The following is an 18,444-nucleotide window of genomic DNA, read 5'->3' as shown; positions in this document are numbered from 1 at the left end:
ATTTGATCAGTTGACTGTTAACATATCCATGAACAAGTTAACAAGATAAATGGTTGAGTGAATATAACAACTTTATAGTACATTTACAAAGGCATATCTTAAATCGATTTAGGTTTTTCACCAAACCTGAAAGGAATCTGTCTTTTAAGTTTATAGACTTGTTAAAAACCACAACGTTAATTCATAACAATTGTTTTGCTTGGGCCTGCCTGTAGTATTAAATTAATCCTAAACAAAATCTGCTAAATTTACAGATTCTTAGACTGATAATGTACCTTATGTAATCTATATTCATTTAATATAATATGCTGGCAAATCTGTCTGCAAATGATGGTATAGCCTATATGTAGAAATATATATATATAGGCCTACATATACTGTATTTGTATGATAAAGGAAAAAGTTGAAGTAGGCCTGTATAATAGAGCGCTGATTCATAAGGGTGGCTGTGGCTCAGTTGTTACAGTCGTCGCTTCTCAACCAGAAGTTCAATCCCCAGCTGGGCAACATGTCCGATGTGTCCTTAGGCAAGACACTTATTGCTCCCACTGCTTCACTGGTGGTGTATGAATGGGATTAGTTACTTCTGATGGATGATACTACATAGCGACAACTACCATCAGTGTGTGAATGTGTAGGTGTGACAAGCAGTGTAAAAGCGGTATGAGTAGTCGGGAGAGTAGAAAAGCGCTCTACAAGCTCAAGTCCATTTACCATTTACCATAAGATTCATGAGTGTGGAAAGGGAAAAAAAGTCCTTTGGGATAGTTGGCAACACATCTGCAACATCTGTTTGTTGTGCAGTGCCACAAACAACATTTTCTGATCTTTCCTGGAGTCATGCAGCTCCTTCTTTGACAATAACCGACCAGGGTATGTACAAGCTGCTGGCTGTTCACATGAAAATTATTTACAGCTAACATGCTGTATTTGTCTGACAATAGGCCTTAAAACAAGGAGGTAAAGATTTCTATAACCTAAGTATCCAGTCCTTGAACGCTGCTCCAGGGACATGGAAGGATAGGCTCCACCCATCTGTCCATGTCAGGGTTGGCAATATGTTTCCAGATGTTAATTTGCATGTGTGCCTGAAGGCGGAGAGTAAGTTAAGGCTGTGGTGAAAACAAACTCTGACTGCCAAACACGTGGACAACAGGCGTCTGGCTGTAATCCTGTCTTCTCTGTAAGGAACATAGATGTTTACCACTGCAAAAACTGATCAGTTCTGTTTACAAATGAGGATATTTGTCCTCTACTAGAAGAATCACTTCTTTGTCTTTGAAAAATAGTACTTTGCTGTTGCACAATTTGTCTTTCTTCACAATGTTTCAGCTCCTCACCACCGAGATCCAGCTGTTGTTAAACCACTGTGGTCTTTCCAGGGAGGAATTTGACAAAATGTTTCCAGTATCTCAATAAAAGGGGTCAAGGGCTTGGGGAAGAGGACATCCATCTATGTAACTGATGTCATCTTCCTCCTCTCCACCCTTCTTTTCTCACAAGTGGCCACAAATCAGAAAACCTGTTTTTGTTTGGTCGCTATCATGGCTAAGCAACGCGACGCAGAGTCTGAAGCTGTGATGAGAAGGCCTCAGAGAAATCAATGTTTATTGTGAACTGGACAGACTGAGCAGAGGAGACAAATACAGAATGAGGGCAACATCTGGCACAGATCAAAGGAAGAAAACGAAGGACGGAGCTGTTTCGATTTTCTCGAGTGAAAACTTGCAAAAATAACCCCGCGCTAAATGACATTGCAAAATGATTTGCTCTGAGAGTTTGGGGAGAGGGGATTGCAAAACATTACCTCACTTGGGGAAAGTACACCCAGATGAGGTGCATGAATGCCTGGCCAGCAGACAAACTTTACATAACATGTTGTGTAGCTTCACCAGCTGTCACATTCTGAAGACAGAAGTGTAAGGTAGCTTCCAAGTTCTGCAGGCAGCTGTTATTTTGTAAGAAGCCTCCTTTTGTATCTCCACCTGACTGATTATGTAAATTACCAAAGCACACATTGAATGGCAATGGAGAGGAAACCTCTGTCTTTAATTATTCAACTTGGCTAACAGTGGCTCATAAACAGTACAAGGTCTGCCAGGCTTCTTGCACAGGCTTAGTCATGAATTAAAAATGAACTGGAGGGACTTTACGTACAGCCGAGCATGATACGGAGACACATCACTCAGGTTTGGCGAGTCAAAACTCTAGATCTCTCTCTCTCTCTCTCTTTCTTGAGTTTTTTTTTGTTGCTCTTTTTTTTTTAACATCTGCTTTAGTTTCAGCACATGCATATGCCACATGTCCCGCAAGGCAAATACTGTGGTTTCCCAACACTATAATTCATAGGTTTGCAACTTCATTTCAACTACTTTTCCTATTCAAAAAAGGAACAATTTCCAAAGCAATAACATCCCATAACCACACAGAGGCTGCACAAAGAAAAAGCAAGAAACTTGATTGCTTCAGTTCCATGTTGTTCTACATTTCACCGGTTTTATTTTGATATTGGCTCCAGCCCCCAGCAACCCCGAACAGCAAAAGATAATGGATTGATGTTATTATTGAAATGCTTTGTATTTTTCAATGTACATTTTTGATATACTATGACGATGATATGAATGATGTCATGTTGAGTGATCCGCGCTCTAGTTCTCCTTTGAGGCTATGAACGGGAATAATCTACAGTGATCATATGTATTTAACACACCTGTGTATGCCCATGTGATTATGCCGGACGAACCTGAGGAAGCTGCAGGTGAAACGCATGGTTCTCTCACAATAAAGTGCCAGGTAAGTCATTTTCTGTGTTTGCCTCGGATTATTTATTTTTACACCAGATGTTAGTGCAACCGACCAGCACCTGAGAAGGTGTAGGTTGGCTGTGCACGGGATTCCCTCATCTGGGTATTAGAGGGATTGGCTAATCAAATTGATATTGGTTTGATTCATGTAATTCCCAAAACAAACTTCCTTGCAATTACACCATTCTTGCTCCAAGTTAATGCACCACTTACTGATTTAACAAGCTTAATAAGAAAAAATATTTATATATACGTATATTTAATAGAATTATTACTGAAGGTCTAAATGCTGAAGGTGTCCATACAAGCCCTGTGTGTAAGTGTTCATTTCATGTTATTTAACTAACTACAAACTTCTAGACCACAGAGCTCACTGCCCACTCTGAGCCACATAAGAGCTACATAATGTGCACATTTCTGAATATATTGCACAGTGGTCTACTGTTGATGTGTATATATCATGTGTTCATGTGGGTTGCATGCATTGGAAAACAAGCGGTACTGACCATGCTGTTTTCCACCAGTTGAGGCTGTGTGGTCATTCAATTAAACTTGACTTCTTTCCACATAACTGGCCGATAACTTGGATGACTGTCTGAGCCGTCCTCAGGTTAATCATGTGACTGGTTCCTGGCTACTGCACTCAAGAAATATATTCTCATAAATATATGAAATATGAGAGTGCTGACTTTGGGACAGGGTAGCTGGAGAGGTGCCAGTTCATTTCCAGATGACTGCTGAGATGCCTTTGAGCCATGCAACAAAACTCCAACTGCTCCTGTGCTCTTTTGTGTGCAGCCCCTCGCTCTGACATATCTCCATTAGTGCATCAGCGCATGTCCAGTGTAACAGAGTGTAAAAAATGTATTTCTTCTCGGGAGATTAATTGTGTGTCTTCTTCTCCAGACAGACATCACGTCAGACATGCACGCACACCACTGGCTCCGCTGAAACCGTCTCGCCTCTGTTACTACCTTCAAAGGCGGCACAGAGGTGGGATCACTTCAGATTGAAGGCAAAACGTCACAGGGGCATAAATATTGCAGCTTGAAGCGACAGTCTAAATAGGGCTTATGAAACCTATATGTGTAACAGCATTTTGTCCTATCATTCTTACACAACAGATTGGGCTGTTTCAATGGGTCTACTGCGCAAAGAAGTACCTCATGCACACACTTGTTTCATATTTATCACATGCACTTAAAGAACAGAATGTCTCTGTGAAGAGCCATGCTGCTTGGACATTTGTTGAAAGGGTTTTTCCCATGATTGGCATCGGTAGTGACAGAGATGAGAGAGGAGGAGGGCAAGAAAAGAAGGGATGGATGGACTGAGGATGAGTGAGGTCGTTCTCCTAAATCTGCAGAGTCCCCCCTGACAACAAGGGCTGACAAAGAAGGATGAATGCTGTGGTACAGACCACCCTGGATCTGGCAAGCCATCAGACAGAAAGTCAGCAACCAGACAGGCCAAGCTGTTGCTGTGTTGCTGACAAGATCTGACAGTGACAGAGCAGCTGTGGAGCCAAAGTGGTGGGATTTGTATGAACTGCCTGTCTGACAAACACACACACACACACACACACACACACACACACACACACACACACACACACACACACACACACACACAAACACACACATAAAGGCTGAGGAGACATAAACACACACAAACAGACCAACTGAGACACAAACAGTTTTAGAAAATAGATCCAGATCAACGTTCACTTGGCACATAGAAAATCATCAGTAAAAATAGAAACACTCACACAGACGCTGATCAACACACCTGATTCCAGACAAATTGATGTCTAACTCATAAGTTTATTCTTAGACTTGAAATAGGACCAGTACTCTGCTCTTTTGAATTAGTTCCCTTGATAAGAAAGTTGGTCAGTGGGATCAAGAATGAAGCGAATAATCGACTCACAGAAATAACTCTTGAAACAAATTGATAGAAGCCTTTTTTTTAATAACCTTTTACTGTTTGTTTTTCTTTTTTTTTAAGATTTATTTTTGGGCTTTTATGACTTTTATTTGAGAGACACGACAGTGGATAGAGATAGAAATCAGGGTGAGACAGAGTGGAGCCACAGGCATGAAATCAACCCGGGCCACCCGCTTCGAGGTCAACAGCTTTTCTACTAACAGCTAGTCCACCGGTGCCCCTGGTTTTGTTTCTTGTTTCAGGCCTTTGTTTACAGTCTGACAAACTTGAGAATCGAGAACAGAGTGTTAAGAGAGGACGTCATAGTGCAGATCATTAGTTGAGATGAACCAGATCTCTCCTTAAGGTCCTTATTTGAAGCCAAATTGTCATTTGAAAACTGCAGATGGCTTCAGGGATTGCATTAAGGCTGTTTGTGGCTCCACCCCTTTTGCTCTCCAAATGAAAGTTTTCCAGTCCTCTGAAACATAAGTGGACAATGCTGCACAAACTTTGAAAACCAGAAACATTTCTGATTCCAAAATCTGGTTCAGTAAATAGACTTGAGTTTGTATAACGCTTTTCTAGTCTTCTGACTACTCAAAGCACTTTTACACCGCATGCCACATGTTCATATTGACACACTGATGGCCGTGGTTGCTAATGTAGTGAGACCATCAGAAGTAACTAATTCCATTCATTGGCATTGATACACCGCCAACGTGTCTTGCCCAAGGACACATCGGACATATTGCTGCAGGAGCTGGGGATCGAACCCTTGAACTTCCACTTGAGAGATACTACCAACTGAGCCACATCCGCCTGGTGCACTAGGTTGTAACGGTCCATAATTGCATCAGATGCTCGAGAAAACCAATGAATCTGCAATCTAAAGTCTAGCCTTAAACCTTAAAACTGATTACTGCTGACTATCAAACGAAACCTTTACTCCTTTAACATTTTAAAATTGGGCATTATTTGATGTCAGGAGGGGTCCAGCTGAAGAAATGACAATTAACACAAACATTGTTTTGATCATAGGCACAGAAAAGCTCTCTTTCACTAGCATTCTGTCTCTGCTCTCATCTTGTCATCCCCTCCATTCTTTCATGTTTTCTCTTGTCATTGGTCTCTTGCGTGCAAAGCCTTTTTTGTCAACAAAAGTCTGACTTATAAGCACCATTGTTTTTTGTTCTCTCTCTCGGCTACACAGCGTGCTGAGCTGCTGCTTTATTTATGTTTGCCATTATTCTTCCTTCGAGGCACAGAGACACAGGCTTTATGAAATATAGTTCATTTTTACGCGCGGCTCTGCTTTTGCTGCACGAGACGTAGTTAGTTAGATAGAAACTGATATGCTATGGCATGTTTTCAGGGTCACAAAGGCTGAAAAGGTTGAGCATGATGCAGACATGCCACAGTTAATTAATGCCAAACAGCCATTTGAATTAGATCACACTCAAAGTTTATCCAGCTGTATCACATTAGGGTTTAAAAATATGTTGTGTAAGGAACAGAAGTGGTTCGCTTTTTCCTGCGACACTGGCTTCATCCAAAGTGAAATGTTTTCAACCAGCCAGTTTTATTTGTTAATACGTCAGATTTGAACCTGGATAACGGTTAAAAGCAGGTTTTGTGCTACAATCACTGCTCAGAAGTTTCTGATGATCCATAATCCATGGCCATATTGACTATTGGTTATATCACTCTTACTGGCCCAGTGAGGACCCGTCCCGCATAAAGCGTTGTTACCTCACAATAATCAGTCGCAGATGTGAATATCTCATTGGTTGGCCTCATCACAGGTTTGTGGTGATCTTAGAAAAACAAGAACTCTCTCACATACACTTTCACTCAATTCAATAGCCCACAATCCGTACACCTGTTTCTCATTTCTGCTTCCACTAAACGATGACTGTACAACAAAAACATGCCACAAAGTGAGGTCACATGTTGTTGATGACATTAGTGGGAAAATACTAGTATTTCTAAAATCACAACACAACGCAGAGTCTGAATGGAACTCCCAAAAAATAACAACATAAAATGTGAATACTCCAATTCAACGTTTAAATTACATAAGATGTTGATAAGCATTAATGTGTGAAGATTTTACCTGAAAAAGAGTTGAGACGGGACAGTGGGGAACGACTTGTGTGAAGGTAGCCACAGGTCAGATTCTGTTTGGAGAACTAAAGCCTCCGTACGTGGGGGCGCACACACCAACCACTAGACTTGAGAAAAGATTTGGTGTTGAAGTGTAAGGAAGTCATATCGATGATGTCATGTATACGGTGACTCAAATGGCTCAGACAGCCATCGGCGCCAACCTGTCACTCAAAATGCCTAACCCCTCAGTTATTCATCACTATAAGCCTTAATGAAACGTAAGCAGGTGAGTTAAATAGATGATGTTAATTAATTACATTTTTCATTTATATTTTTATATAAACAAATGTTTTAAAAACTTTAAAATCAGCCACACCCTCACTTGTGAGCAACTACAGGCTTAACAAAGTCAAAACAGATGTGTTTTTAAAAAAAATCATCTCCATACAGTGTGAACTTATAAAGGAATGAGCAAGTGGTGACAAATCTGATTTTTTCTTTGAACCAGGCTGTTAACATGAATATTTCTCATGTCAAAAGCCCTTTTCAGATTGGATTTCTGAAACAATGCCACAACTAAGCTCATTACGTCTTTGTGCATTCATATTGATTCCGCAACGTTGTAATATTGGTGCCTAGTCCATGAATTCACATTGCCTTACAGCCTTGCAGTCGTGTGATTTGTAGAGAAAGAGGGGGAACATTCAGACATGCACATCCACACAGCGCCGTTCTCTCCCCTCTGGCTCCGCCGATCTTGCCCTTGCAACGCCGCTCTTATACCTACAAAGGCGGCAGTCAAGCTGGCAGTCTGTATAGGGCTAAAATGGGCATTTTAACATAAACACTCAACATAAAAGACAATCCGACCTCACTGGGCTTGATTGACAAAGTACTTTTTTTTTTTTTTACAGTTCAGCTCCATCTTGCCAGGACTGTTTCCATGGCCAGCTGAAGGCATGTACTTCTAATTAACCTGGATTTAATATGTTGAGAAAATTTATGGAGTCAGCCTGGAATTAAACTGTACCAGCCCAGATCCCATCCATCTTGTAGAAGGTCAGCCCGCTCACACACACGCGCACACACACACACACACACACACGCACATGCATAGTCTTTTTCCTCCAGTTAACATAACATTACATATACTGTAACCATTCATAGCATCATATATAAGGTAATTAGAATTATAACAGTGAATTGGGCTGGCGACTGGAGTGTCACCGGTTCAAGTCCGGGTGTGGCCCAAAGCTTGATAGTTGGTCTGGCTTTTGGAGCGGCGCCAGGTCACTTCCTGAGTATACTGTTAAAGGAATGCTACGTGCGCCGCAGTGTGTAGCAGTCCCACTCTGGCATCTCTGAATTAAAGTAATGCATGTCCACAGGTCCTGTTGGTGCATGCACGTAATTCAATGTGGGTATTTTTAAAGAACAAGGTGATCCTCTTTGACATTTTTCAAATTCAGCTCATATTTCCATGGTTTAAAACATGTTAAACAGCTTAACTGCAAAGGCTTGAATGATCTTATTTTCACGGCATGTTTTAGAACTGAAGCAAAGTTCACCTGGCTGAGTGTGTTTGTTCAGGGTCACACTATACTCCTCACATCCAATAGCATCTCTCGGGGGGTGTACGAGCCCCCGGTGAGATAATGGTGTATGATTGCTGCGAGACACACTGAAAAAGGAGCTTTGATCTCAAACTAAGCACCTCGGCTGGCCAGCACCACGCAGAAGAAAGACAAAGTTCAAATCCAAGCAATGAGCAACACAATCTAAAGTTTTCTGCTCTTCTAAATTATACCCATTAGTGGACCTTGATAGCCTTTAATAGCATCTCATTTACTTATCCTGGGCATCTACTGTAATTAAAAACAGAAAATAGATTGCAGTGGTTGAGGATTGATGTCTCACATTTAAATGGTGCATTGTTGACAACACTATAATTTTCCACGGGCGAGTTTTCTTGCAGGTCATTTCTCGCTCTGGGGTTTGATGGACTCCTTCATCAGGCATGTGGGTGATGAAAAGGAAAAACACTTCTTTTCTCCCGTTGCTTCTCTCATATGGCCATCATGCTATGAACTGCTACTCACTCATCAACAGAAACATCAGACAGGAATCAGAATCAATACTGATGATGAACAATCCATCGTAAAGTACTGAAAGGGAATATCAGACGTGCTGAAGCAAACGTGGTTACAAAGCAAACAACGTCAGAAACCAGTCCAGAGATATAAGGAACAATAGAATAAAAGAGAGCTTGTTAGTGTATCCCCAGTTGCCAGGGTACACTGCTGCTTCGACCTCATTACTGGGGCTTATACTGTTGACAAGAGGCGGAGCGGCACAGCTAAATGCCCTCTAAAGACACGACAACACGAATGCCAAGAATGCAAACTCATTTGGCATGCAGCAATGAGACTGACCCACGCAAACTCCGCTTGTACATTGTTATGAATCTTCTCTAATATCAGCAGGCTTTTGCAAGAAATGTTATATTAGGTTTTGAATTACAGTAAGTGGGTTTTTTGGGGCAGGTTATATAAGATTACTCTTCTTTCGGATCCTTTTCATGCAACATTTGATTTTGATTTGCATTTAATTGTATTTTTTGGTCGATGAATGAAATAAATTTTACAAATAAATGAAATAAATAGTGTACAAATGAACCTCTGAACATCTTTCTGTAGACGTTAACATTTCCATCAGCTTTTGATGAACTTTGTTTTTTTTAAGGGCTGCAATTGTTGGGATTCTAACAAAGCACATTAGACTCTTGGCAGCAGTAGCTCAGTCTGTAGGTACTTGGGTTGGGTTCAAGTCCCGGTGCGGACGAAATCTGGAAGTTGGTCTGGTAGCTGGAGAGATAGCTTCCTTAGCACTGCTCAGGTAGTGCCAAGGCACCAAACCCCCCACCACCAGCCCAGGATGGGCAGCTCCCTCACTCTCCATTAGTGCATGTCCATACACTGTTTGTGGATGTGTATATTTCAGCCTATGAGTGTAGCATGACTCATTAACAGAGTGTAAAAACAGAATTTCAATAAAGTAAATCTCTTATATGCTCCCCCTGAGAACCATGGTGAAAACACACAGTGCAAACCAACAGTTACGTTGTACACAATCTTACGGGCCAATGGTGTTTCCTCTAGAGACACAGTGAGGAAAAAGGTTTAATTTTAACCCACTTCTGGTGGTTCTAAGAACAGAAAGATGGTAGCTCACTGCATCCGGTCATAACTCAACATTCCACTGTGGGATGTATTAAAATAGGATCCTGTAGGAGCTATAGGGAGGATGTAGACTTTAACTGACTGGAACTTTAAGAATAACCTAGATAGTGACGGATGAGTCAATTGTAAATCTATATTCTTCTGCTCTTGTATGATGATGTGATGATGTTTTCCAGTTGGGTTTGAAGGCACCCTGTTTCTGTTTTTGCCATGTTATAGAAACTTGTGGTTGCCCATGCTGTTCAGTGTAATGCCAAACCCATGTATGCAATGTCACAACCTCAAAGGCGTGCTGGGGCTACATGGGTTTTCTTGTGCATCCAGTGCCAAATGGAATTGCCATCAAACCACTCCTGAAGTGCTGGAGAAGCTGGTCCTGCTTAGAGAACATAACAGGCTGTAATTCTGTCAAACCCAAGAGGTTACATTCAGAGCAGCAACATGGATCTCATGATACACTCTCCCAGAGTAAACTGCTTTGAAAGCTTTAACTTCAACAGCTTCTTTATTCATTTAGCACAAAATCACAAATTACAAAATATTCCTTAAGGCATCTATTAGCTGAGGGTCTGCATACAAGACCCTCCATGCCAAGACATCTTGTTTTATAGAAAAAAAGACCACAACAAAAAAAGGAGAAAATGACATTGTAAAGAAACGTAAAGCTGCTTAAAAGAATATTTAAAATAAAAACCGTCAAAATGACTTAATTTTACCTGGACAGTGTCATTCAAAGTGAGGTACCAACAGAAAATGATCATCCTGCACTACCTCTCAACTTTTTTTTCCTTGACATTAAGTTTATTTTGGGGCTTTTTATGCTTTTACTTAGAGACAGGGGGCACACACCAACCACTATAGGCTAGATTTGATTCTCATGCTTACGAAAAGTTACGAAAAGTTTCCCTTGATGACAGGGAGCTAAAGCAATGTCTTAGTATGGATATTGATTGGCATTTACAGGAGCCAATAGGGCTGACTGTGTGAATACTTAAAACACTAACATGGTGATGACCCGAAACCCCAAAGTCCAGTGTGTCATTGTTGAGGGACAAATACATTTAGAAGGAGTTTGATTGGACAGTGAAAAATATAAAACATGTTCTCAAGCAGGGGCGTGTCCAGACTATTTTTAAACTGTTGTGGCCCACCTGGGGCACTGACTTATTCAGTGTTGCCATGACGTTTATGAGAACTCGCACGCAAATGAATTAATTTTTTTACCCTTTATACCCCCAAGATAAGTAAGAAACACAGTTTGGCAACATAGATCACCTAAGCTCGATTCTTTAGTTACGCAAAAACAAAGATGTATGTGCAAAGTCACAATTGTAAGTACTTAGAAAATTGCATGCAAACGCTTGTACACTGTCTAGCCTGCAAAAATACATCTAATGGCAATTCAGAGAATTTCAAGTTAGAGAGTGTGCATGATTTTTATTGAAAATGTCAAAAGTGCAAAGTATTTATGTACAACTGAAAAGTACTTCTGTCATACACAGACAGAATAGTTGAGTTATTCTTAAGTCCTCCTCTGTTTTGGCAAAAAGCCAATCATAGATTTGGACTTTGGGGTGGCACCTATGGGTGACCAATCAGATTTCAAAGGGGGCCTATGCCACACATCTGGACACGCCCTTGTTCCCAAGTTCAGGAGGATCTTCAGAATTGTTTATGTTTTCTAGGAAATGGGAAGCTCTAAATAATCATCCTTGTTTGGCCAATCCAAAATAGGAGATATGACTACTTTGTTTTAATAGAAGCTAATCACAACTATTATATGTGTTGTGTTTACGGCTTGTTTATCCAGATTTAAGTATCTTATTCAGGCTGCGAGAAAGAAAAGTAAGAGGTCTAAAGAGAATGAGACCATGCAGTATCTAAGAGCTTTGAAACAAACAAAAAAGAAAAGTATTGTACAAATTGTATGCCTGCCTGGTGTCTTTTGGTTCAAAGTTGCTCGGAAACATGCAACACATTATGTTCACCATTTACTGACACATTGTAATCTGATATGCACAGTAACAGCAGAAGGTCACTTCTCCTTGTGTTGTTTTTCTGACTGCTTTCTGTGTGTCTGATTTACAACTTTCACATCTAATTACTGGAATTTATGGAATGCTCTAAACTCAACATAGCTGTCATCATTTTCAGCTCGGTGAAAGGTATTTGGGAGCAGCTCAGCAGCAACAAAAGCATAATGTTGGGATTCCTCTTTTGTAAACAAAGAGTCCTTTATCTTTCATGGCTAATACATGTTTGAGATGCCAAGATAAAGAGTACATTTGCAACCACAGCGCTGCATAACTTAGAATATCATCCCACTGCACTGAAACTAAAACTTACAAGCCTTGTTAGCGACCTACACGCCCACCCTCTCTGCTCCCAATTAACTCTTCCTCTGTGTTTTCCATGTGGCTGCTGCTGAGTTTCATGTTCACTACAGGCTCATCAACCATTCTGACTGCGGTTAGGAATCATTTGTTTGCCCTTGGCCTGTTCCCCTTGGCAACATGCTTCAAAAAAAAAAACTCATCACCTTGGAGACTATTCAAATGAGGCAACGTGAACAAAGAGAGGCGGCGACAAGTCAGTCAAACAAAGTGGCATGGTTACCTTTCCACCTCAGCAACTCACATCTGATAGAGTACAGAGACCCAAAAGTATGTTTTCTCTCAGTCAAACCGCTAGAAAAGCGGATCTGTTCACTGCCAGCCTATTCCATTTTTACAGGCATATTAAGTGAAGGATTCAGAAAGAAGCAGCTCCAACATGTGGTCCAATCTCATGTTTATCTGGGCTTGCTTTTAATGGACAGGATGCGAGGACTGTTAACTCGGCCATTAGAGCAGACTGAGAATTGATTGTCCATTGCACTGCGGCTGACCCCATAAGTCACTGCAGGAACACTTTCAATGTGTTTGTGTGCGTGCATGTGAATCGCAGAGATACAGGAACCAGTGATGGGAAAATCAACAAGACAAGAAGAGAACAAATATTAAAAGTTTAATTCTGAGAATCACCTCTTGCTTTTACAATTATTGACAAATACGGTATGAATCAAAATGAATCAGCTCAGGACATTTCATGTTAACTTGTTACTATTTTGCATTTTAAGATTGAGGTTGAAACTACAACACGTCCCACTCTTGTAAATATTCTTCAATTTTTTGCGGTTTCACAAAATTTCCATGATTTAAAGTTTTTTTCTCAAGGTGCATGCAAAAACAAAAAAAAACTTACACCCACACTACTTTGACTAAACCTTTTTGTCACCTAAAATGTGACCACTGGATATTTAAACTGGATATTTTTTTTAGTAAATGCACAAGACAATGTACCTGCTGTGTTCACCAACTATGCCTTTTATCACAAATATGTGATCATGCTCATGCAGGGACTGTGTTTTGATTTAGTTTAATACTGTTCATATTGTTATATGTTGTATTTATTTATGTCACACTTGTTAGGGACTGTGTCGAGTTGATTGGAGATTCCTTAGGAAACACCTCACTCTGCATTGTTCAAGAGTTGCTTTGCAAAATGTCAATCATTTTGATAACTATTTTTGACTATTAATATTGTCATAAAAAAACTCTATAATGCACTTTAAAATGCTAAGACAGAGGACCTGAAGTACGCATGGCTGATTTATCGTAAAGCTAAAAGTAAAGGCTTTGCAGAAACATGCTGAAGGCTCTGCTTTGTCTGACCACAGGTGAATACAATGTAACTGAACGGAAAGGAGTCCGCTCCTTTAAGTGGAAAGAGCTGAGTCAAGTTAGAACAGTGAGATCAATGCTAAGGGAATCTGGCATTCAAAATAAAAGTCACTTTAGAAAAGAATCAATTTCAGTGGATTGATTTAAAAACACCGGATGTACATTTAGTCTCACATTCATTCACAAGCACAATTGGGTCCACCTACGCTCCATTATTGTTTCATTCTATAAATTAAAAGACTCAAAAAGAAAAGTTATCAGTTAGATAAGATTAGAAAATATGAGATAAGATTGCACAATACCAGAATTTAAAAACTTTGACACAATTGGCCTGCAAGTAAAAATCAAACAGTATTGATAGCCTACCTTTTTCCAACAACTTCAACTACAACAATAAAATCCACTACAAAGATGTCCTAGGCACCCTAACTGGTCAATACGTTTTTTGATTTTCCCAAATTGCATCAACCTCCCGCTCATTGTGTAAATGGGAGAGGACAGTTTAGGATTCAAATATGAATGAAGAAACATGTGGTATCCAAAAGTATTGAAGTATCACTGGGGCAATCCTCTGCTGGAGGTTGATGTGACGAAATAAGTAACTAACAAAAACATAGACAAGGAAACAGGAAGTACAGTATGGAATAGGCTACTTTAGCATTAGAACCTATAAAGTACAAACCCACAAGTGATCTAAACTTACACCAGGGAACATTTCTTCCTAATTAATAAAGACTTTTATTTTGAAAGTTTCACTCGGACACTCACCGTGTCTTCTCGTTAACTTGACAGAAATGTAAAAGTTTGCAGCAGCAGGCGGATCTGCGTGGATGACAGAGTGTGTGTGTGTCCGCGGGATATTAACTTATGTTTGATGCTTTCACAGAGACAAGTTGTTTTCTGCTGGACAGCGTGGGTGAGTTAATATGTTTGACTGTTTGTGCATGACAATTCAGGTCAGTGTTGTTTTCATCCGTTTCAGAAGAGTTGACTGTAGAAAAAGAGGCGAGAAGACGAAGTTTGAAGTGTTATTAACGCGATAACTTGCTACATTGTGACTGTATCAGCTCACTTTTTAAACGCTCAGGTGGACGTTTTGTCTGGTTTGTAATTCTCCAAATGCTATCAAAATTGCGCAGAAACATTTAGTCATTGTCAATCCAGGTGAGAGAGCCCATCCTTCCGACAGGTGGAGACTATTTAGTCTGTATTAAGCGACATCACCCACTTCATCCCCTCACTCAGCCAGAAAAGTAATAGGTGCAGTATAGTGACTCTTTTCGTTTGACTTGTGAAACTAGAGAACCAGGACCAAGACCACAACAGACTAAATGATTGTTTCTGAAAACAGGCCACGGCGCCACATCTGTTATGTTACACTGTACATGACTGACATCCAATACTGCCAAGGAGAGAGGAAAGGACATGAGGGCGTCTGAACGTGCGCTGCTAGATGAGGAGAGAGCCCACCGCCAAACTGCGTTGAAAAATCCTCTAATTGAAAGTCTTTGTTCTTTCCTGAAAATACACGTGGTAAAAAGATTTCAATTAAAGTCTTAAATGACTCACTACAATAATCTTCGTGTTTCGGCATATATCTTACACACCATACAATGATAATTGAGGTAAAATATTGACTTTTGTTTTAGACTTGGAGGTTATCCGAACGGTGTTTTGACCTTAACATTTCTTAGGGATGGGCTGTCACTTGCAGCTACCCAAAAGCTTAAAAACACGGATATCCAAAAGTAAAGTTCTGCTTTGAGGTTTATCTCACTGCCGAATTGACTGTAAGATAGTTTTGACGTATCATAGGAGTTAAATTAACTCCTGCTTGTGATTTACCATTGTTGATGAACAAAGCAACTTAAAAATGTAGTTTTTCAAATGGTGTTTTGCTTGTATAATGCAAAAAAAAAAAAAGATATTTGAAGAAAACAGCATATTTGGATCAAAAACTGTCTTTATGTCACCAATTTGAGATATTTCTCAGAAAAGTTGAGAAAATGCAAATATTTTAAAACTATATCTGACACTTTCATACCCAAACACAAGCACATTCATCGTGCATCGTCAAAGGGCTTTCTTTCCTTTCTTATTTGGCAGGTTGTCTGGTGAATCGTCTGCCAATATAAATAACTAGTGGGTAATTGGGACTGCTACTTGTGTGTCTAAGCTCCACACTTGGAAGTGCATAGGGAAGCTAATTAGCGACCATTCTCCTCTGCCAAACCTTCCAGTTGAGAGGTCAATGAACCAAGAGGGATTGTGACAACACTTGAGTTCCTTGTGCTTGATCATTCTTATGATTCTAATAACAAGAGAGTGGTATGACAGATTTGTTCAGCTAATTCTCTTGAATCCTGCTCCTTTTTCTTCCTCTGGCTTGTAGCGCAGACCTATGACTCCAAACAGAAAGTTCCTTACGCCAACTATTGTTTCTTCTCTCCTGGCAAACTGCGTATACGCTGATCTGCTGAGGATGCTGATGTTTTTAAACAACTTTCAAGTGTTCTCACGGGCCTCATCAGGAAACCTTTCCCATTGTCCGTGCTCCTTCTCTCGATAACGTTGTCTTACTCAGGTTATATCCATCAAGGTGAAGTTGTGCCTGCTTAATGTGATTTTTTTTTTTCTTTTTGCCTTCCTACCATCTTAATGAAAACAGCACACTTCCGTTTTCATGTTGAAGGTCGACTTATCGGCCTGGCCTTTACGTCTGCATAACCTGAGCCAACAAAACAAGGAACAGCATTCTCAAACATTCCTCCCTGAGAGAAAAAACTCTCTTCATTGTCTTTTGACGTCAGTGTCCGCTGATGTTCTGGTGGTGGTCATTAGTGTTAATATCTTTTTTTTGGACTTGAAAGATGAAGAAGGAATGTTCCCAGTGAAGTTTGATGAATATGTCTCCAACCTGTCTGCTGTCTTTGTAATTGTCTCTGTGCTGGCTAGTTAGCGTTGTCGAGATGGAGTTAAGCTGTAGCTTAACATTGTTTCTACTCCAGCAAAATGCTTGCTTGTCTGGAAATAAGATGACTCATTTTCACTGAACAAGGTTAATTCTTGTGTGTGCTCGATGACGGAGGTAATGCGTATTAAAAAAAGGTCTTAGGCAACATCAACTTGTGAATTAAGTAAACCGAGAGATAAGGAATGTTATCATCAGCAGCAACATGTTAACTGTTTTCAAGTCTACTTCAAATCCATATCACTCTACTTCAGACATCATGGAATGATCATTTATTCAGCTTGATCAATATTTGATATTCTAAGCCATAAACCTCCATATATATACTCTGGAAAGCATGGATCAGCAGCAGCCCTCATTTAAAATAAAGATTTAATTACAAAAGCAAGAAGACATACAAATAATATGATTAAAGGAAAATTACCAAAAAGAAAATGTGGCATCATATACAGAGACTGGGAGCATTGGGCCCAGGTGCTCTGAGTCAGGCTGAATAGATAGCCACGCCTACAAATTACACAAACCTGCAACACAAGAAAAGAGAAGGCACAACAGGCCACATGGCCGTCACATAATTACTATACTCTGCCACCAGGGGGCTCTCAATCAAAACAACAAAAAAAAGATGATGTTGAAGCTGGGAAAGGGAATACGTTTACCAACCAGCTAATGTATCCAAGTCTGATTCACGTGACGTTTTTATCACAGCATCACAGACAGCCCCAGTAAGACAGCTTTCAGTAGAAGTAACACTCGGTGTTCCCACAGCAACGATAAACATGTAGGTGTCTGTTATGGCGACTCTGTCATGGCGGCCGCCAATACAAGACTGGTCCTAATGTTAAAATTCCATTGGCTCAATTTTTAATTTGGAGATTAGATATTTTAGTGTAACATTCTACATATTGAACCATCAGTATCCGGATGTGCTGACCCCACTAACCCCTACAGCACCATACTAGAGCACTTTACATAGTAAACATAAGATTGGAAACATTTGTTCCTTTTGACTGGCATTATTTTTCTAGCACTGTGATTGTACTTTTGTCATTTTTTTATGTCACATGATACCTGGAACATTTGTTTTTTTTGTGGCCTATTGATTATAGTATTGTATGAGTGGATCAGCTTGCACACTCTTGATATAGACCTGATATAGACACTAGAAAAGCTCCCACAATGTCAAGATGTTAGTCTGTACTGTCATCAGAGGGTTTATAGAGACCTAAACTGTACATAAGTTTGTGACTTCTTAAAGGTCAACCCCCCCCCCCCCCCAAAAAAAAAAAATAAGAAAGTGACTGAAAGTGATCACACCTTCTTATATCTGGAAATATAGAACCAAACTGTATATATGCATGATAGAGGTGCAGGCCTTACCAAGCCTAAAATATGATCCATCCACTGTGTCATTGCATGGAGTCTTAAGTGTTTGTGTGCACACTACGAACCACAGTTCAGTGTTCTTGCTCATTGCAAATGTTCCCAGGGTCTCCACCTTCAGTATTCCTGAGTGAGGAACTGCCAGCAGAGGTTAGTTACATAAGCCTGTTGGGGTGTTACATCATTGTTTTGGGGGCCCCCAGTCCAGAGAGCTGGGGCTCTGGCTTCAGATGGATCCAATGGGTGCGCTGCCTGCCTCCCACAGACCCCCTCAGCGGACAAAGAGGAGG

General features: G+C 40.3%; 1 protein-coding gene across 1 annotated transcript in view; it reads left to right on the top strand.

The window, feature by feature from the left end:
• The first annotated feature begins 14,625 nt into the window (after positions 1-14,625).
• svila (supervillin a) overlaps positions 14,626-18,444 on the top strand; it is a 72,760-nt gene continuing 68,941 nt past the window's right edge. The window contains exon 1 of the mRNA XM_065948782.1: positions 14,626-14,716. The gene's annotated coding sequence lies outside the window, so the exon portion shown is untranslated. The remainder of the gene's footprint in view (positions 14,717-18,444) is intronic.

The sequence above is a fragment of the Labrus bergylta genome, chromosome 20 (assembly GCF_963930695.1).
Source record: "Labrus bergylta chromosome 20, fLabBer1.1, whole genome shotgun sequence".
In the NCBI taxonomy this organism is placed as follows: Eukaryota; Metazoa; Chordata; class Actinopteri; order Labriformes; family Labridae; genus Labrus; species Labrus bergylta.
Note: the sequence above shows the minus strand (reverse complement) of the source record. Positions and strands in the feature narration are given on the sequence as shown.